Consider the following 22,224-nt stretch of genomic DNA (forward strand, 5'->3'; position numbering starts at 1 on the left):
TTTGAATTTTCGTCGTCTGTTTGCTCGCGGTCTTGTCAGGATGTCTTCCATGTCTGGGTGTTTCGTTAATGTGTGTCTCCCGTAGTTTGCTCTGAGTTTAGTCAGTCTGGTCTGTAGGTGATGTCATATGCGTCGTCACTGGGTGTGAACCTAGATAGTCTGGAGATGCTACGTGAAAGTCATCATTCGGTCGAGTAAAGCCTTTCTGCTACCGGTTTATGTATTCCCTCTAAGGTGGCTGCAGCGTATCCTATCACAGGTCCAATGTAGGTCTTGTATGTGTGGATTGCGGTTTGGTCGTCACATCCATGGAATCGCCCTTGGACTCGTCTGATTAAATTTTTCTTGTCTTGTTTAGTAGGTACCTTAGGTGCATTTTCCAGTTTAGATGTTTGTATAGGAGCACACCTAGATACCTAGCGTTATCATTAACTCTCAGTGGTGTGTCCCAGAGCGTCAGTTGTATGTCATCTGTGTTTTGTTATCGGTTTTTAGTCAGATGTCTGTATCTGAATAGAAATATTTGGGTTAGGTTTGGATGGATTCTCTATTTAGCCATCCAGGTTTCTGCATGGTTGTCTTTAGTTCTGTACACCAGTAGGCGGTGTCGTCAGCGTAGAGTTCTATTATTTCTGAAGGGGTCGTTGCCGCTGGTATGTCAGCCGTGAACAGCACGTATAGTGTCCGCCCCGGTAGCTGAGTGGTCAGCGTGACAGACTGTCAATCCTAAGGGCCCGGGTTCGATCTTTGGCTGGGTCGGAGATTTTCTCCGCTCAGGGACTGGGTGTTGTGTTGTCCTCATCATCATCATTTCATCCCTATCGACGCGCAGGTCGCCGAAGTGGCGTCAAATCGAAAGACCTGCGCCAGGCGAACGGTCTACCCGACGGGAGGCCCTAGCCACACGACATTTCATTTCATTTCAGCACGTACAGTAGCTGTGATAAGATGCTTCCTTGTGGAACTCCTGCTTGTGGTGTGAGTTCTTGAGAGGGTTGGAACTTAAATAGTGGCAACTATTTATTCATAACCGATACAAAAGAATTACATGTTTGCACCTGTTACTGTTCTTCAAAGTAGTCACCAGCGTTATGTAGAACCCGTTTCCAGCGATGTGGAAGGCATAGTATACCGCTAGCAGAGTTTGTTCTGTTGATGGTGCAAATGGAGCGGTCTACTGCCTGTCGAATCTCTGGCGTATTTCTGAAGCGAATACCACGAAGTGGTTCCTTCATCTTCGGAATCAAATCGAAGTCACAAGGACTTAAGTCCAGGTAGTATGGTGGCTGGTACAGTACTTCCCAGTCCCATTGACCGAACAGAGCAGCCACAGCTTGCGCTGCATGCGCCCGCGCATCGTCGTGCAAAATGATGGATGGGTTGCGCAGAAAGTGTCGCCGCTTCTTTCGCAAAGCTGGTCGCAGGTGATACTCCAAACACGAACAGTAATACTGTGCATTGACGGTCTGCCGTGGAGGAACGTAATGCGTCAGGATAACACCATCACAGTCGTACACGAGAATCACCATAACTTTAGACCGCTCCATTCGCACCATCAACGGAACAGGCTCTGCTGACGGTATACTACACCTTACACATCGCTGGCAACGGGTTCTACACAACGCTGGTGACTATTTTGAGGGACAGTAAGAGGTGCAAACATGTAACTCTTTTGTATCGGTTGTGAATAAATGGTTGCCACTATATAAGTTCCAACCCTCGTAACTTGCAAAAAATGGTTCAAATGGCTCTGAGCACTATGGGACTTAACTGCTGTGGTCATCAGTCCTCTAGAACTTAGAACTACTTAAACCTAACTAACTTAAGGACATCACACACTCCATGCCCGAGGCAGGATTCGAACCTGCGACCGTAACGGTCGCGCGGTTCCAGACTGTAGTGCCCAGAACCGCTCGGCCACTCCGGCTGGCTCGTACATTGCACTTCCTGTTGGTGATATCCGCCTGTATTCATCGTACAGCCTTGGCCTGAAGGCCCAACAGGTTTAGCTCGCACAGTATTTCGTTATGCCAGAGCTTGTCGTATGCACGCTCTATGTCTAAGAAAACTGTGAGTGTGCAGTGCTCACTGTTGAAACCTTGTGTTATTTCATTGGTCAGTTTGATCAGAGGGTCGTTGGTGGAATGATTTTGTCGGAATCTTGATAGCGTCAAGGGTAGAATTTCTTTGCGTTCTGTATACGTTTTTATTCGGTCAGTTAGTATCCGTTAGTATGTTCCTCCTATGATGTCGAGTAGAGTTATCGGTCTGAAGGATCACGGGTTAGTCTTTGGTTTATCAGATTTTGGTATCATTATTGTTTTGCTAGTTTTCCATCTGGTCGGTAGTGTTTCGTTAGGGAGGCAGTAGTTGTAGGCAAGGGAGAGAATGGGTACTAGGAGGTGGGCAGGGGCTTTCTGGAGATGTATGCGTTTTATGTCATTCTGTCCAGGGGCTGTGTTGCGTCCTGAGTGATTGCGTTTATGATATCTGTGTTGGTCATTTCTGCAATGAGTGTGTTTTCGTCTTCTGTCTCTGTTGTTGGGGTAATGAAAGTCAGTGTTAGTTGTTCCTCTATATGTTGGCTGAAGTTGTCATCGAATTTAACGTTTTGTGGAAAGGAATATACTTGTTGTAGGACTTGTCTCAATGTCTGCGCTTGTTCTGCATTGTCTGTTGTTGGCTCGTTATCTATTATTAGTGTGGTGTTGGTTGACTGTTGTTGTGTCTTTAGCGTTTTAAAGCTCTGCAGGAGCTTGCCCCCTTCCCTATAATTTTGTCGTCTGCATGTGTCGTCCCGTTGTCTTTGTCGGTATTCAGAGACGATTCTTTCAATTCTAGCATTAAGCCTGTTCCATTGTATTTTCAGGTCTGGATTGTTTTCGCCACTGATTTGTCTGTAAAGTTGTTTTTTTTTCTGTCGTATTAGGTTGAGGGCTTCTTGGGGGATGGCTTGTTTCCGGTTTTCGTCTACTATATTTGGGATGGCTTCGTCTATTGGTTGGTGTATGGCAGTCTCTATTCTGTTTGTGGCTGTCGGAGGTTGTCGTCATCTGCTATGGTTATTGGTATTAATAGGTGTTATGAATGTACGTCTTTGTACTTGTCCCAGTCCACATTTGCGTATTTGCGGATCGTTCGTCTTTTGGGGATTTGCTCTGGGGGAAGGGTGGCTCTGGTCGCGAAGAGGATTGGCAGGCAGTTATACAGGTGCTCACGACAGTTTATGACATTGTGTCGCTGATGTTGTGGCTCTATAATGCATGGTCTTGTGCCGTGTGACCAATAAAGGTCAGTTGGTTGATTGGTGTGGTCGAAATTGAGTGTGACAGTGAAGTTATCTGGTCTCGTATAACAGGTGTATGCGAAACTCAGTTAATTGTTTGGTTTTCTTACCGGCCACCCGAGTCTGCTGCAGTTCTAGAGTCATTCAAATAAAGCCTGCGGTCAATAGTGCTGAAATACCCAGATCATGTAATACTAATTGGAGGCGACTTTAACCTACCGAGTGTAGATTGGGGTGACCATGGATTCACTGCTGGGATGGGGTGGAGGGAGGGGGGGGGCAGACAGACAGTCATCCGACATACTTTTGAACACGTTTTTTTTTAAAACTGTCTTGAGCAGCTATCTCGGCAACCCACACGCAATGGAAATATCTCAGACTTTGTAGCTACAAACAGACCGGAACTTATCGACAGTGTCAGCATAGAATCGGGGATTTAGCGATCATGATGTCATTAAAGCAACTATGATTACGAAAGTTAATAAACAGTCAAGAAGGCTAGGAGAGTGTTTCTACTAGCTAAAGCACATAAGCAGTTATTAGCATCTCACTTAAACAGTGAATTGGCATCACGTAGTTCCAGAAAGAAGGACGTAGAAGAATTATGGGCAAAGTTTAGGCAGATTGTAAATCGTGGCCTGGAGAGTTATGTGCCCAGTAAGTGGATAAAGGATAGGAAACACCCTCCATGGTTTAATAACGAAATTCGGAGGATGCTGAGGAAACGGAGGCTGTTGCACTCTCGGTTCAAAAGGGAACGCACAAATGACGAAAAGCGAAGGTTAGTAGATATTCGTGCGTCTGTGAAAATACCTATGCACGAAGCATACAACTATTGCCATAGTCACACCTTAGCAAAAGTTCTGGCAAAGAACCCGAGGAAATTCTTTTCTTACGTTATGTCGCTAAGCGGGTCTAAGGCTTCCATTCAGTCTCTTGTTGCCCAATCTGGTGTGGAAGTTGAAGATAGCAGAATGAAAGCCGAAGTTTTAAATTTCACGTTCAAGAAATCGTTCACACAGGAGAATCGCACAAACATACCAATATCTGTCCACCGGTCAGATTCCCGTATGGACGACATAGTAATAAGTATCCCTGGCGTAGAGAGACGATTGAAAGATTTGAAAGTAAATACATCATAAGGTCCGGATGAAATCCCAGTTCGATTTTACAAAGAGTACTCTACAGCATTGGCCCCTTACGTAGCTTGCATTTATCGTAAATTTCTCCCCCAGCTCTAAGTCCCAAGAGACTGGAAAAAGGCGCAGGTGACGCCAGTATATAAGGAGGGTAAAAGAATGGACCCGCAGAATTACAGACCAGTATCACTAACTTCTGTTTGCTGCAGAATCCGTGAATATATTCTCAGTTCGAATATAATAAACTTTCTTGAGACTGAGAAGCTTATGTCCACGAATCAGCATGGCCTTAGAAAGCATCGCTCGTGCGAAACTCAGATTGCCCTTTTCTCATATGACATACTGCGAACTATGGATGAAGGGTAACAGGTAAATTCCATATTTCTAGATTTATGGAAAGCATTAGACACGGTGCCCCATTGCAGACTGTTAACGAAGGTACTGTTGTGTCTAGACAAGACAGCCTAGACACAATGAGAGGAAGCCGAAAGGCACGCGCTTAAACTCACGCAGGCTGGCGTGAGGTCTGAAACAGGATACGTAATGAATGCTATAAAGAAAAGTACGTAGCTTCTGGAATACTTAACTTTAATCCACATTTGTAGAACATCGCTCTTGATGATACATTAATAGAATCTCAATATCGATTGAATACGGCGCCTTGCTAGGTCGTAGCAAATGTAGCTGAAGGCTATGCTAACTATCGTCTCGGCAAATGAGAGCGTATTTGTCAGTGAACCTTTCCTTGCAAAGTCGGCTGTACCACTGGGGCGAGTGCCAGGACGTCTCTCTAGACCTGCCGGGTGGTGGCGCTCGGTCTGCTATCACTGACAGTGGCGACACGCGGGTCCGACGTATACTACCGGACCGCGGCCAATTTAAAAGCTACCACCTAGCAAGTGTGGTGTCTGGCGGTGACACCACAGGTACGAACATATGGAATTGGTTCACAGATATGTGAGTGGCTCGAAAACTTCTTAAGTAATAGAACCCAGTATGTTGTCCTCGACGGCGAGTGTTCATTGGAGACCAGGGTATCGTCAGGAAAGCCCCAGGGAAATGTGACAAGACCACTGTTGTTCTCTCTCTCTCTCTCCTCTCTCTCTCTCTCTTTCTCTTTTTTGCGGACATGGGGGGTAGCAATCTGCAGTTGTTTGCTGATGATGTCATGGTGTACGGAAAGGTGGTCGAAGTTGAGTGACTGTAGGGAGATACAAAACGATTTAGTCAAAGTTTCCATTTGGTGTGATGAGTGGCAGGTAGCCCTAATGTGGAAATATAAGTTAATGCGGATGAGTAGGAAGAAGAGACCTGTAATGTTGGACACAGTATTACTACAGTCTTGTTTGACACAGTCCAGTCGTTTAAATATCTGGGCGTAACGTTTCAAAGCGATATGAAATAGAACGAGCATGTAAAAACTGTGATAGGGAAGGCGAATGGTCGACTTCGGTATATTGGGAGAATTTTAGGAAAGAGTGGTTCACATGTAAGGGAGGCAGCATATAGGACGCTGCTGCGATCTGTTCTTGAGTACTAATCGAGTGTTTGGGATCCGTACCAGATCGGATTGAAGGAAGACATCGAAACAATTCAGAGGCGGGCTGCTAGATTAGATACCGGTAGGTTTGAACAACACGTAAGTGTCACGGAGATGTTTCTGGAACTCAGATGGGAAACCCTGGAGAGAAGGGCACATTCTTTTCGAGAAACACTGTTGAGGAAATTCAGAGAACCGGCATTTGAAGCTGAATGCCAAACGCTTCTACTGCCGCCAACATACATTGCGCATAATAACCACGAAAATAAGATACGAGAAATTAGGGCTCATACGCCCTCGAGAATCATCTAATTTTTGAGTATATGGAACGAAAACTGAATCTTATATAATCTAATATAATCACCTGAGGCACAGTCCGCCCCTGAGTGGTCAGCGCGACGGAATGTCATAGCTCACGGCCCGGATTCAAAACTGGTTCAAATGGCTCTGAGCACTATGGGACTTAACTTCTAAGGTCATCAGTCCCCTAGAACTTAGAACTACTTAAACCTAACTAACCTAAGGACATCACACACATCCATGCCCGAGACAGGATTCGAACTTGCGACCGTAGGCCCGGGTTCGATCCCCGGCTGGGTGGGAGATTTTCTCCCCTCAGGGACTGTGTGTTGTGTCGTCCTTATCATCATCATTTATCCCCATCGACACGCAAGTCGCCGAAGTGGCGTCAACTCGAAAGACGACTTGCACCAGGTGAACGGTCCTCCCGACAGGAGGCCATAGCCACACGGCATTTCCATTTTTATCTGAGGCATATAGATAGTCGTTTTTCCCTCGCTCTATTTTCGTGTGGAAAAGGAAAGAAAATGACTGATAGTGGTACAGCGTACCCTCTGCCGCGCAGCGGACAGTGGCTTGCGGAGTATCTTCGTAGATGTGGATGGTAGTCGGTCCATCGGCTCTCTTGTTAGGAACTGAAACAGACTTCGTCCGTTTCCGTTATCGGCTGTATCTCCGAGCATATGGTGCCTTAAGTTAAGGTCGTCTAGTATTATGTATTTATTGTACGTCATCATGTGAGAAGGAAATGCAGTGGTATGGGCGTTCCGGATGGGTTGTACAAAAATGTCTGTTTCTGTCTTGTCTATACTATAAATGTCTCTGTGGTGTTATGTTCTGCCAGGAGGGTGATTTCCTTTGCTGCTAATGTATCCTGTACGCATAATGATACTCCTCCTCTGCCATCTAAAAATGGCTCTGAGCACTATGGGACTTAACATCTGTGGTCATCAGTCCCCTAGAACTTAGAACTACTTAAACCTAACTAACCTAAGGACATCACACACATCCAAGCCCGAGGCAGGATTCGAACCTGCGACCGTAACAGTCGCGCGGTTCCGCACTGCGCGCCTAGAACCGCTAGACCACCACGGCCGGCCCTCTGCCATCTGCTCTAACCTTCCGCAATATGTTGAATTTAGGGAGGCTGAAAGCGTGTGTACTCCTTAGCCATGTCTCGGTGATGCTTGCAACATGGAGACATGTCCAGTATACATTAATAATGCGCGGTTTTGTTTGACGCCTTGAGCGTTTATAAATAAGAGACGTAGTGTGTCGGCCATCGTGACGGTGCCTGGAGGGGGTGGGGGTGGGATGAGGGTGGGGAAGGTGGGTGCCTGTTTAGTTTTTGTTCTGTGGTGTGTGCTGAGGTGTGTGTTATGATGGGCGTGTTTCGGAGTGCCAATAGTAGTGTATTTTGTTTCCTGCCAGCTTCACCTCGAAGTCTTTTTCTAGTATCTGCCTAGTGGCGAGTCTAAGTGATTTTTTGACTGCTTCCCTGCGATCTTGGAACAAGTCTTGTTTCAGCACGAGCTCTTGTTTCAGGTCGTCGTTGTTGTTTGGAAGCGGCGCTGGCCCGTCGATGATGTTGATGGGCGCGCGTGTTTCTTCGTTTGCGGCCTCTTTAGGACGCTCGGGGCACTTGTGGAGAGGGTGGAGTGGTCACCCTTGCAGTTGGCGCACTGCTCCTTCTCCTTTAGGTTGCAGCGAGAGAGGTCGTGCAATCCTCTGCAGCTTGGACTGCTTCGTGCAGTTTGCTGTAGCGTGCTTGAAGGTCAGGCACCAGCCACATTGTGCCGATCGGGGGTTGGGTCCCGTGGGGCTCTGCTCGTCGTGTGGTGAAGTCGATTTTCGCTCCTTCAATTGGAAGCATGTCGGCCCTCTGTTAGTAATGTGTTATTACGCGGAATTTTTGCGTGAATGCATACGCTTCCTGTGCTTCATGCGCCACGCCTTCTCTACGTCAAGGCTTTGTTGACGAAGTTGTTCACATACAGATTCGTCCGTTGTGCAATGGGGTATGTACTTTAGGATGACACTCATTGGCGGTTCTTTTTGTACTTCTCTATGGAATCTCTTGGTTCCCTTGCGTGTTTGGGGCTGACGATGACTTCTAGGTACCCACAACTCCTCAGTTTTGTCATGATTTCCCTCTCAGAGCCTCCCATCTGGCTCCAGTTATAGGCCGCTGTCCCGCCACGTTTGGTTTTGAGGTCCGTGAGGTTCCTAAGAAAGTCTTGTTTGAGGTATTTCCTCATATCTGATACTAGTGCAGGTTGCTTGGTGCCTTTGAGGAGGTTTTTCAGTACATGTTTCGTGGGCCATGGGTCTCTAATTTCCTTTCTATTTCCTTGGGAAGACGATTCACTTGGTGTCTTGCTTCTGCTTGGTGGTGGAGGGAGACTGGGACTGGCGGGAGCGCTTGCCTTTATACTGGAGTAGGTCGGTGGTAGGGACGGCCTAGGTCACTGTCGCTGCTCATTGTGTCAAGTCAGTCTGGTTGCCCTACTGTATGTTTGTGTAGTCGTGCTTGGGATGCTGGATACACGCTTAGTTGGCACTTTGCGTTGGCCGTTGCCTTCCGGCAGTTGCCTCGGCGTGAAGGTATACGTGTGTGAGCACAACTCTGTCCGACACGTGCGCTGGTAAAGGGGCAGTGCCACCGGCGCTTACGCGGAATTTTTCCTTATTCTGTGAAAGGAGACAGAAGAATTCTGCCGCACGATACTTACAGACACGACAATTTTACCGCTGCCAGTGTGTGGTAGCTAAACTACGACTATTTTGCTTTGCTTCGGCACAGCGTCACAATGCAGTGGCGCCGTATACAAGACGCTTTTGTTCTTCGGTTCAAAACAGACGGTTGTGCTGAAGCGAGCGGCTGGTCTCGGCGCAGTCTTCGTTATCTTCTTCCTCCGCTATCCTGCCTTTGCGGCTGTCTTAAAGCGTCCCGAAGATCTCGAAGATACCGATCTCACTCCTCACTCGCGTCCGCTCTGCGCCGCTGCTCCACCTCGTCTACCGCTGTCGTCGGGTAGTGCAGACCCTTAAATACTCTGCGGGCGGAAGGATAATGAGCCCAGCTCCAGTATCGCCGATGTGACAGGCGCATCAAAACATTACGGCACGCGCCTCTATACCGGACCGAAACTATGGTCTCACACCGTTCCATACGCCTGTTGTGCAGGCAACCCCGCTGACGTTGCTGTACCTCGTTGAGTCTCTGTGCTCCTTGGTTACGAAGCCTTCGCTCACCTGAGCTGTGTATACGAAAGAGTGAATAAATACGTTAGGCTTTCTTATTTTTTGAAGGACATGTCGGTCGCGAAATGTAAACCATAGTGAAAATCAAAAATGTTTTATTGGCAATATTTAGCTACACCTTCCAGATACATCTCTACACAGTCGCCGATATGACTTCGACATTTGTCGTAGTGCTGCACCAACAGTCCAGTACCGTCCTCATAGAAGGCAGCCGCCTATGATTTCCGTCAGTTCTCTACGCTGGTCTGCAGCTCACTGTCTGTGCCAAAATGTTATCCTCATAGCCAGCGGTTCATGTAAGCAAAGAGATGAAAATCAGAGAGAGCCATGTCCAGGCTTTATGGTAGGTAATCAAACAATTCCCATCGAAAACGTTGCACGAGCGTCTTTATTATAGCTGAAATGAGCAGCCGAGCACTGTCATGATAAAGTACAGTGCCTGATGACAACATTCCTCTTCGCTTGTTCTGAATTCTCCTTCACTGACGATTTTCTCGATTCGCCTGATCCACTGGCTGAACAAGTCCACCTGTTGATGTCCGTTTGGTTCCTTGCCCGCCGACATCATGAACGTCGGTGCGCCCTGCTTTAAAGCTCCTGCACCACTGCCACACTTTGCTGCCACGCATGACATGTTACGTGTGCTGCATGGATCCGGGAGGAACGCCTCAACAGGGAGAAATGGAATGACAGCATGCACTTCACGCTTGGCGGGTGACACTATTGTTCTAGGCGTCTCTGCGCACCCACTGTGCTCTCGGAACTGAAAAAAGCGACATTACATGATATACGGGATATCAGAGACATTACGCAACACATCCGCAAAAAGCTTCATTTGGTTTTCACTGTGGTTTTAATTTCATGACCTATCGGACCTTGAAGAAAAAAAAAAAGCTCGTAAGTCGCTCATAACAAGACTCTACCACCAGCTTGTAAAAATCATTGAATCACTTTGCAAAATAGAATTTTACATGTGACGCTGGATAGCAGAAAGAGCCGAAGAGCCATGAAAGCTCAAGGAAAGAGATTTTAGAAAACCTATCCTGTGCTCTAGGCTCCATGTCAGTATACTACCAGGAAATCTCCTTTGAACCTAATTCCTCAGAGGCACAAATCGACGCTTTCCACCTTTGCTCAAAACAAGCAAATCGAAAGCAGAATTCAACATGGGATGGCATCTTGATTTGGAAGACACAGATTAACCGACATAACTAGGGGCCGTGCTGGACCAACCATTGATGTACCATTATCACTGTGAGAACTCTCACCATAAAGTCAAGCAAGAAATAACGTACTAAGAAAATTGGCTAAAGGCAAATGTGGAGTTAGCCCAAAGCCCAGGCACTGTGTTTTTCCACGGTAGAATATACTGTCCGTTGTGGTGCAGATCTTCAAAAGCCATAAAGGTCAACGCAAGCATTAAAAAAACATATCGACTAATAACTGGTTGTATGAAACCTACTCTGCCTGATAAATTATACAAAGCGAACGGACTTACAGATCACATTTCCTGAAGAGCTGGTCACGAACATACTGAGAAGCTTAAGCATATCTTCTATGAGGGCCACACCATATTTGGAACTTCCTGTGGACCTGGAAGACTTAAATCCTGATTCCTGAACAAAGAACTCACCGATCCTCCAAATGACTGTCCCCCACTGCAAGAGATACCAAGCGGCGAGATCTTGAGATAGAAGATTTGAAAGAGCCTGAACCACATCTGGCCGGGTGTAGCAGCAGTGAAGGAAAACCTGACCAATTTGGGCCTTATAGATGAGCGTGACAATAGATGGGATTGTGAAGAATATCAGATCTAGAAGATATTCTGACCTGTCCCAGTAAATGAATCTTCGACGAATTACGGTAGTGAAGCAAGGTATCATTAGACACAGTTCAATTTTGGGCTGAAATCCTTCATCTCCTGACACGAGAAAGTAACGTATGTTCCATATTCTGACCTGTCTCATCTGTCCTAGTAAACGAACACTCTATGAACTATGACAGGAAAGCAAGATAGCATTAGACACAGCGCAGTTTTGGGCTGAAATCTTTGCTTTCCGAACACGAAAACGTAAAGTAGGTATGTATCCAACGACAATTTCCATTGTATAGACATTGGCTGAAGGTTCCATCTACATTTGAACACAGATATTCTTTATATTTTATTGCCATTCGAAAGCTTCATAATATCAGAAGAAGATTACAGATTAACTTCCCGTCGACGACATGGTCACTATGGATGGAGGGGCGGCGGGGTTTGGGGGGAGGGGGGAGCGTACATCGTATATGCCGAGACCTGTTGAAGGGAACTGTTCCTGAATGCTCCTTCACCATTGTAGGGAAACGACAGAACATTTAAATCTGGATTGCCGGGTAGGACACTTAACCTCACTCCTCCCGAAGTTGAGGTCACTGTCGCAACCAGGGCCAACTCGTTCGGCCATAATGTCTGAGTATACAAAGTGTTTTTTATGTTCTCGAATTCCGAAACACCAAAAATTTCAAAATTAAACGTAACTTGATCGAGAAAGACGTCCCCGGAGGCTGACAAACAGGTTTCAGGCACTGTCTTTGGCTGAGACAGATGCAGCTGCCTGCCCTGTACAGAGGATGATTCTCAGCCTTCAAGGTCCGGGCAATCGCAGAGGGTGGGCTTATTGGAAGTTGGGAGCTCCAATTTTAGGCGCGTAATGGGGCCCCTTTGGGATATGGCGGCTAAGGAGGGGAAGAAATCCAGTGTGCACTCCGTGTGCATTCCGGGTGGAGTCATTCCTGATGTGGAAAGAGTCATTCCGGATGCCATCAAGAGCACAGGGTGCAGCCAGCTGCAGGTGGTGGCACATGTCGGCACTAATGACGTGTGTCGCTTTGGATCTGAGGATATTCTTTCTGGATTCCAGCGGCTATCTGATTTGGTGAAGGCTGCCGGTCTTGCTTACGAGATGAAGGCAGAGCTCACCATCTGCAGCATCGTTGACAGAACCGACTGCGGACCTTTGGTGCAGAGCCGGGTGGAGGGTCTGAATCAGAGGCTCAGACGGTTTTGCGATCGTGTTGGCTGCAGATTCCTTGACTTGCGCCATAGGGTGGTGGGGTTTCGGGTTCCGCTGAACAGGTTAGCAGTTCACTACACTCAGCTCGCGGCTACACGGGTAGCGGAGGCTGTGTGGCGTGGATTGGACGGTTTTTTAGGTTAGAAGGCCTCGGGAAAGTACGAGGTGGGCTGCAATCTCAAAGGGTGCATGGCAAACACAGGACGTGCTTGGATCAAGGAACAGTCGGAATTGTAGTTGGCCATGCGGTTCTAGGCGCTACAGTCTGGAACCGAGCGACCGCTACGGTTGCAGGTTCGAATCCTGCCTCGGGCATGGATGTGTGTGCTGTCCTTAGGTTAGTTAGGTTTAATTAGTTCTAAGTTCTAGGCGACTGATGACCTCAGCAGTTAAGTCGCATTGTGCTCAGAGCCATTTGAACCATTTGAATTGTAGTTGTAAATTGTTGTAGTTGTGCTGGGAAAGTCCCTGAGCTACAAGCGCTAATAGAAAGCACAGAAGCTGAAATCGTTATAGGTACAGAAATCTGGCTAAAGCCTGAAATATGTTCTGCAGAAATTTTTACGAAGTCTCAGACGGTGTTCAGGAAAGAGACATTAGGCAGAATTGGTGGTGGAGTGTTTGTGTCTGTCAGTAGTGGTTTATCTTGTAGTGAAGTTGAAGTAGATACTCCGTGCGAATTGGTATGGGTGGAGGTTATACTTAACAGTCGAAATAAGTTAATAATTGGCTCCTTCTATCGACCCCAGACTCCGATGATATAGTTGCTGAACAGTTCAGAGAAAATTTGAGTCTCGTAACAAATAAATACCCCACTCATACGGTTATAGTTGGTGGGGACTTCAACCTTCCCTCGATATGTTGGCAAAAATACTTGTTCAAAACCGGCGGTAGGCAGAAAACATCTTCCGAGATTGTCCTAAATGCTTTCTTCGAAAATTATTTCGAGCAGTTAGTCCACGAGCCCACGCGAATTGTAAATGGTTGCGAAAACACACTTGACCTCTTAGCCACAAACAATCCGGAGCTAATAGAGAGTATCATGACTGATACAGGGATTAGTGATCATAAGGTCGTTGTAGTTAGGCTCAATACCGTTTCTTCCAAATCCACCAGGAACAAACGCAAAATAATTTTATTTAAAAAACCTGATAAAGTGTCACTAGAAGCCTTCCTAAGAGACAATCTCCATTCCTTCCGAACTGACTATGCAAATGTAGACGAGATGTGGCTCAAATTCAGAGATATAGTAGCAACAGCAATTGAGAGATTCATACCTCATAAATTGGTAAGAGATGGAACTGATCCCCCATGGTACACAAAACAGATCCGAACGCTGTTGCAGAGGCAACGGAAAAAGCATGCGAAGTTCAGAAGGACGCGAAATCCCGAAGATTGGCTAAAATTTACAGACGCGCGAAATTTGACACGGACTTCAATGCGAGATGCCTTTAATAGGTTCCACAACGAAGCATTGTCTCGAAATTTGGTAGAAAATCCGAAGAAATTCTGGTCGTATGTAAAGTACACAAACGGCAAGACGCAGTCAATACCTTCGCTGCGCAGTGCCGATGGTAGTGTTACCGACGACTGTGCCGCTAAAGCGGAGTTATTGAACGCAGTTTTCCGAAATGATTTCACCAGGGAAGACGAATGGAATATTCCAGAATTTGAAACACGAACAGCTGCTAGCATGAATTTCTTAGAAGTAGATACCTTAGGGATTGCGAAGCAACTCAAATCGCTTGATAAGGGCAAGTCTTCAGGTCCAGATTGTATACCGATTAGGTTCCTTTCAGATTACGCAGATACAATAGCTCCCTACTTAGCAATCATATACAACCGCTCGCTCACCGATAGATCTGTACCTACAGATTGGAAAACTGCGCAGATCACACCAGTGTGAGTAATCCACCGAACTACAGGCCTATATCATTGACGTCGGTTTGCAGTAGGGTTTTGGAGCGTATACTGTATTCAAACATTATGAATCACCTCGAAGGGAACGATCTATTGATACGTAATCAGCATGGTTTCAGAAAACATCGTTCTTGTGCAACGCAGCTAGCTCTTTATTCGCACGAAGTAATGGCCGCTGTCGACGGGGGATCTCAGGTTGATTCCGTATTTCGGGATTTCCGGATAGCTTTTGACACCGTTCCTCACAAGCGACTTCTAATCAAACTGCGGGCCTATGGGGTATCGTCTCAGTTGTGCGACTGGATTCGTGATTTCCTGTCAGGAAGGTCGCAGTTTGTAGTAATAGACGGCAAATCATCGAGTAAAACTGAAGTGATATCAGGTGTTCCCCAGGGAAGCGTCCTGGGACCTCTGCTGTTCCTGATCTATATAAATGACCTGGGTGACAATCTGAGCAGTTCTCTTAGGTTGTTCGCAGATGATGCTGTAATTTACCGTCTAGTAAGGTCATCCGAAAACCAGTATCAGTTGCAAAGCGATTTAGAAAAGATTGCTGTATGGTGTGGCAGGTGGCAGTTGACACTAAATAACGAAAAGTGTGAGGTGATCCATATGAGTTCCAAAAGAAATCCGTTGGAATTCGATTACTCGATAGATAGTACAATTCTCAAGGCTTTCAATTCAACTAAGTACCTGGGTGTTAAAATTACGAACAACTTCAGTTGGAAAGACCACATAGATAATATTGTGGGGAAGGCGAGCCAAAGGTTGCGTTTCATTGGCAGGACAATTAGAAGATGCAACAAGTCCACTAAAGAGACAGCTTAGACTACACTCGTCCGTCCTCTGTTAGAATATTGCTGCGCGGTGTGGAATCCTTACCAGGTGGGATTGACGGTGGACATCGAAAGGGTGCAAAAAAGGGCAGCTCGTTTTGTATTATCACGTAATAGGGGAGAGAGTGTGGCAGATATGATACGCGAGTTGGGATGGAACTCATTAAAACAAATACGTTTTTTGTCGCGGCGAGATCTATTTACGAAATTTCAGTCACCAACTTTCTCTTCCGAATGCGAAAATATTTTGTTGAGCCCAACCTACATAGGTAGGAATGATCATCAAAATAAAATAAGAGAAATCAGAGCTCGAACAGAAAGGTTTAGGTGTTCGTTTTTCCCGCGCGCTGTTCGGGAGTGGAATGGTAGAGAGATAGTATGATTGTGGTTCGATGAACCCTCTGCCAAGCACTTAAATGTGAATTGCAGAGTAGTTATGTAGATGTAGATGTAGAGAACATAAGACGCAGAACTTTAGTAGGTGTGAGATGTCCGCTCCGCTACAGACCATAATAAATGAACAAATTCTACTTCATGTTTAAACATAGACTGCTTATTGAAAAGTTCTTCAGCAGCAGACAGATTGTCCTCGTAGTATCACGTGCCGTAGCCAGCAGGAACTCAAAGCTTCCTGCTCGAGCAACAGGATCATATCACGAAAGCCCTACCGATAAGTTCATAGCCGTAGCTATGTTGGCTGGTCAGTACACATTCCGTAAAATTTCACATTCCTGTCGACAAGCTACAAACAATAAAATAGTATCTCCACCACCTCGTGGTTTACTGACGCCGTTCTTTACGCAACATGAAATATACAGGGGGGGGGGGGGGGGGGAGGGCGGCTTGGGGCGGGGGCGGGGAGACAAAACTGTGGAAACACAACACATTGCCATGCCTAATACAGTTTAGGAAGACCGTTTTCGTACAAAACACTTCTAGTCGTCTAGGAACATACACTCCTGGAAATTGAAATAAGAACACCGTGAATTCATTGTCCCACGAAGGGGAAACTTTATTGACACATTCCTGGAGTCAGATACATCACATGATCACACTGACACAACCACAGGCACATAGACACAGGCAACAGAGCATGCACAATGTCGGCACTAGTACAGTGTATATCCACCTTTCGCAGCAATGCAGGCTGCTATTCTCCCATGGAGACGATCGTAGAGATGCTGGATGTAGTCCTGTGGAACGGCTTGCCATGCCATTTCCACCTGGCGCCTCAGTTGGACCAGCGTTCGTGCTGGACGTGCAGACCGCGTGAGACGACGCTTCATCCAGTCCCAAACATGCTCAATGGGGGACAGATCCGGAGATCTTGCTGGCCAGGGTAGTTGACTTACACCTTCTAGAGCACGTTGGGTGGCACGGGATACATGCGGACGTGCATTGTCCTGTTGGAACAGCAAGTTCCCTTGCCGGTCTAGGAATGGTAGAACGATGGGTTCGATGATGGTTTGGATGTACCGTGCACTATTCAGTGTCCCCTCGACGATCACCAGTGGTGTACGGCCAGTGTAGGAGATCGCTCCCCACACCATGATGCCGGGTGTTGGCCCTGTGTGCCTCGGTCGTATGCAGTCCTGATTGTGGCGCTCACCTGCACGGCGCCAAACACGCATACGACCATCACTGGCACCAAGGCAGAAGCGACTCTCATCGCTGAAGACGGCACGTCTCCATTCGTCCCTCCATTCACGCCTGTCGCGACACCACTGGAGGCGGGCTGCACGATGTTGGGGCGTGAGCGGAAGACGGCCTAACGGTGTGCGGGACCGTAGCCCAGCTTCATGGAGACGGTTGCGAATGGTCCTCGCCGATACCCCAGGAGCAACAGTGTCCCTAATTTGCTGGGAAGTGGCGGTGCGGTCCCCTACGGCACTGCGTAGGATCCTACGGTCTTGGCGTGCATCCGTGCGTCGCTGCGGTCCGGTCCCAGGTCGACGGGCACGTGCACCTTCCGCCGACCACTGGCGACAACATCGATGTACTGTGGAGATCACACGCCCCACGTGTTGAGCAATTCGGCGGTACGTCCACCCGGCCTCCCGCATGCCCACTATACGCCCTCGCTCAAAGTCCGTCAACTGCACATACGGTTCACGTCCACGCTGTCGCGGCATGCTACCAGTGTTAAAGACTGCGATGGAGCTCCGTATGCCACGGCAAACTGGCTGACACTGACGGCGGCGGTGCACAAATGCTGCGCAGCTAGCGCCATTCGACGGCCAACACCGCGGTTCCTGGTGTGTCCGCTGTGCCGTGCGTGTGATCATTGCTTGTACAGCCCTCTCGCAGTGTCCGGAGCAAGTATGGTGGGTCTGACACACCGGTCTCAATGTGTTCTTTTTTCCATTTCCAGGAGTGTAGATCGTAGGCTCAATAATATTGAGGTCTGGTGACTATGGTGCGCGGGAAGAGGCGACAGTCCATCTGGCTGTGTGAACAGGCCTCCTGTCGTCTTGGAACACAGCAACATCATTTCTAAACAGACATTGTGTCACTGGATGGACCTGATCACCCAAAATGATCACATATTCGTCGACAGTAATGCGACTTTGCAGTGTAACCATGGCGTCCATGGAGTACCACGATATGCCTACCCAAATCATTACCGAATCCCCACCATGTTTGACTCTTAGGAAGTATACACTCCCGGGAATAGGAAACAGTGCGAAACAAGACACATCTGGCCAAATTACTTTCTTCTATTGCTCCATAGTCCAGGTTTTATGACTTCGGCACACGTTTGCCTGTTACGAGCACTTGCGGAACAGATAAGTGGTTTTGGAATTCGACCTCGCCCTACAATTCCTTGGCTCGGTAGCTCCCTTCGCGTTGTTGTGGTGCTGATAGGATTCGTGGGTGCGACATTCAATTCTGCAGTGACTTTTGCAGCTGTCCTCCTCTTATTTTCCTTAACAACCCACTTCAATAACTGTCACAATCACCTAAGAGACACTTTCGTCCGCGTTGTGACTTAGCGGATGTAATTTTTCGCTTTTCTTGTGTGCGGTATAAATCTTAGATACGCCGCCTCTTGAAACACCATAAACTTCGATCACATTGGTTACGGAAGCACACACCATATGAGCACCAACAATTTAACAGTGTTCGAATTTACTTAGCTCCGACGTAAGGCATTCACGACTACACAGTACACTGTTCTAACGGCATCTGACACTTGAAACCTATTGAGGACATTGCACAGGTGCCGTTGGTGGTAAAACACAACAGCGCAACCTGCAGGCTTGGCTAGCATCTGCATTTATGTTGAAGCATCAATTACTCGCGGTATTTCCATATTTTTGTCCAGTCCCAGTATGTCAGTACTAAGTAAGCATTACTTCGATCCTCTACTTCGTGACCCATTTTCCCGAATATACGTGGAACTGTTGAAACTTCAAATTAGGTCCCTCTTTCTTTTTTCATCGTAGCGTATCGACAGTGAATCTCTGTTGATGGGATTTTGTGCAGTTTGTTCTCCCGTTTTTATAGACAACTATGAAAATGATAGAACGGCAGGCAGTGAAACATAACCTCCTCTTTTCGGAAACAACAAGAAATGCACCGAGCTGATTACGTTCCGACTTTTCAGATTTCAGGTTTCTGTGGTTCCCCTGATTATGCTGAATGCAGGGATGATTCTCTTTTTAAAGGAAATGATCATTTTTGTCTCTATCCTTCTTCAGTCTCAGCTTGTGCTCCATATCTAATGACCATATTGTCTACGGCTCGTTGAACTCTTCAGTTACTGTTTCATAATGTAAGAAAAAATAACACGCAGACTGCTATTTCCATTTTTTACGTCTTCAATACTGTCTGCCTGCATGCTAACATATGTTAACTAATATACGGCATGTATTCTTCACTGAACTGAAACGCTCATAGAGAAAATTTGTGTCTTTGTTTTGCTCGATATGTTCAGTTTAATAATTTTTTCTCCATCTCAGTCTAAGTAAAATTACAAATACAAAACATCATAATGGAATCAGAGCTATCACTTAGGGCAGACACCGTAATTGATCGTAGGGGATGTTCACTGTGTCCTCTTCTAATTAAGTCCACCATTAATTTTCCAAGAACCATAGCTTCTGTTACTATTGGAACAAAACTTGAGTTGGAAGAAAAGAACAGTTGCATTTAAAAAATAAAATAACTGTAAAAATGCCCAAATTGAGTATCACTTCAGAAGAAATGACTAACAGATCATGTGCGTAAGCAAAAACTACGAATGGCGGGCGACTATTTGTAGAGGCTCTTCTGTTTCGGCAGATATTAAAGAACTTCCTTTTTGCAGTCCGTAGGTGTTGTTGTTATTGTTCTCCTTTTTGCTGTGGACTTCAGTCTGAAACGTTTGAGCAGCTCTCTAAGCAAGTTTATCCTGTTCAGACATCTTCATCTACTACAGTCTACATCCATCTGAATCTGATTTGGTCTCTCTCTATAATTCTTATCCTCCACACTTCTCTCCATTGGCAAATTTACAATTCCTTGATGCCTCAAGTTATATCCTATCAAGTGATCCCTTCATTTAGTCAGGTTGTAATATTTCTTCCTCCCGCATATCTATTCAGTGCCCCCTATTATATACTCGAGCTACTCACTTAATTTTCAACATTCTTCTGTAGCACCATATTTCCTTGTCTGTGCGCCCCCGGTAGCTGAGTGGTCAGCGCGACAGAATGTCACGCCTAAGGGCCCGGGTTCGATTCCCGGCTGGGTCGGAGATTTTCTCCGCTCGGGCACTGGGTGTTGTGTTGTCCTAATCATCATCATCATTTCATCCCCATCTACATCTACATCCACACTCCGCAAGCCACCTGACGATGTGTGACAGAGGGTACTTTGAGGCCGGCCGAAGTGGCCGTGCGGTTAAAGGCGCTGCAGTCTGGAACCGCAAGACTGCTACGGTCGCAGGTTCGAATCCTGCCTCGGGCATGGATGTTTGTGAGGTCCTTAGGTTAGTTAGGTTTAACTAGTTCTAAGTTCTAGGGGACTAATGACCTCCGCAGTTGAGTCCCATAGTGCTCAGAGCCATTTGAGCCATTTTTGGTACTTTGAGTACTTCTATCGGTTATCACTTCTATTCCAGTCTCGAATTGTTCGTGGAAAGAAAGATTGTCGGTATGCCTCTGTGTTGGCTCTACTCTGATTTTATCCTCATGGTCTCTTCGCGAGATATACGTAGGAGGGAGCAATATACTGCTTGACTCCTCAGTGAAGGTATGTTCTCGAAACTTCAACAAAAGCCCGTACCGAGCTACTGAGCGTCTCTCCTGCAGAGTCTTCCACTGGAGTTTATCTCTCATCTCCGTAACGCTTTCGCGATTACTAAGTGATCCTGTAACGAAGCGCTCTGCTCTCCGTTGGATCTTCTCTATCTCTTCTATCAACCCTATCTGGTACGGATCCCACACTGCTGAGCAGTATTCAAGCAATGGGCGAACAAGCGTACTGTAACCTACTTCCTTTGTTTTCGGATTGCATTTCCTTAGGATTCTTCCAATGAATCTCAGTCTGGCATCGGCTTTACCGCCGATTAATTTTATTTGGTCATTCCATTTTAAATCACTCCTAATGCGTACTCCCAGGTAATTAATGGAATTAACTGCTTCCAGTTGCTGACCTGCAATATTGTAGCTAAATGATAAAGGATCTTTCTTTCTATGTATTCGCAGCACATTACACTTGTCTACATTGAGATTCAATTGCCATTCCCTGCACCATGCGCCAATTCGTTGCAGATCCTCCTGCATTTCAATACAATTTTCCATTGTTACAACCTCTCGATATACTACAGCATTATCCGCAAAAAGCCTCAGTGAACTTCCGATGTTATTCACAAGGTCATTTATGTATATTGTGAATAGCAACGGTCCTACGACACTCCCCTGCAGCACACCTGAAGTTACTCTTACTTCGGAAGTCTTCTCTCCATTGAGAATGACATGCTGCGTTCTGTTATCTAGGAACTCTTCAATCCAATCACACAATTGGTCTGATAGTCCATATGCTCTTGCCGGCCGGAGTTGCCGTGCGGTTCTACGCGCTATAGTCTGGAACCGAACGACCGCTACGGTCGCAGGTTCGAATCCTGCCTCGGACATGGATGTGTGTGATGTCCTTAGCTTAGTTAGGCTTAATTAGTTTCAAGTTCTAGGCGACTGATGACCTCTGAAGTTAAGTCGCATAGTGCTCATAGCCAAGCCATCCATATGCTCTTACTTTGCTCATTCAACGACTGTGGGGAACTGTATCGAACTCCTAGCGGAAGTCAAGAAACACGGCATCTACCTAGGAACCCGTGTCTATGGCCCTCTGAGTCTCGTGGACGAATAGCACGAGCTGGGTTTCACACGATCGTCTTTTTCGAAACCGATGCTGATTCCTGCAGAGTAGATTTCTAGTTTCCAGGAAAGTCATCATAGTCGAACATAAGACGTGTTCCAAAATTCTACAACTGATCGACGTTAGAGATGTAGGTCTATAGTTCTGCACATCTGTTCGACGTCCCTTCTTGAAAACGGGGATGACCTGTGTCCTTTTCCAATCCTTTGGAACGCTACGCTCTTCTAGAGACCTACGGTACACCGCTGCAAGAAGGGGGGGCAAGTTCCTTCGCGTACTCTGTGTAAAATCGAACTGGTATCCCATCAGGTCCAGCGACCTTTCCTCTTTTGAGTGATTTTAATTGTTTTTCTATCCCTCTGTCATCTATTTCGATATCTAATATTTTGTCAACTGTGTGACAATCTAGAGAAGGAACTACAGTGCAGTCTTCCTCTATGAAACAGCTTTGGAAAAAGACATTTAGCATTTAGGCCCTTAGTCTGTCATCCTCTGTTTCAGTACCATTTTGGTCACTGAGTGTCTG

This window comes from Schistocerca nitens, chromosome 3 (assembly GCF_023898315.1).
Source record: "Schistocerca nitens isolate TAMUIC-IGC-003100 chromosome 3, iqSchNite1.1, whole genome shotgun sequence".
In the NCBI taxonomy this organism is placed as follows: domain Eukaryota; kingdom Metazoa; phylum Arthropoda; class Insecta; order Orthoptera; family Acrididae; genus Schistocerca; species Schistocerca nitens.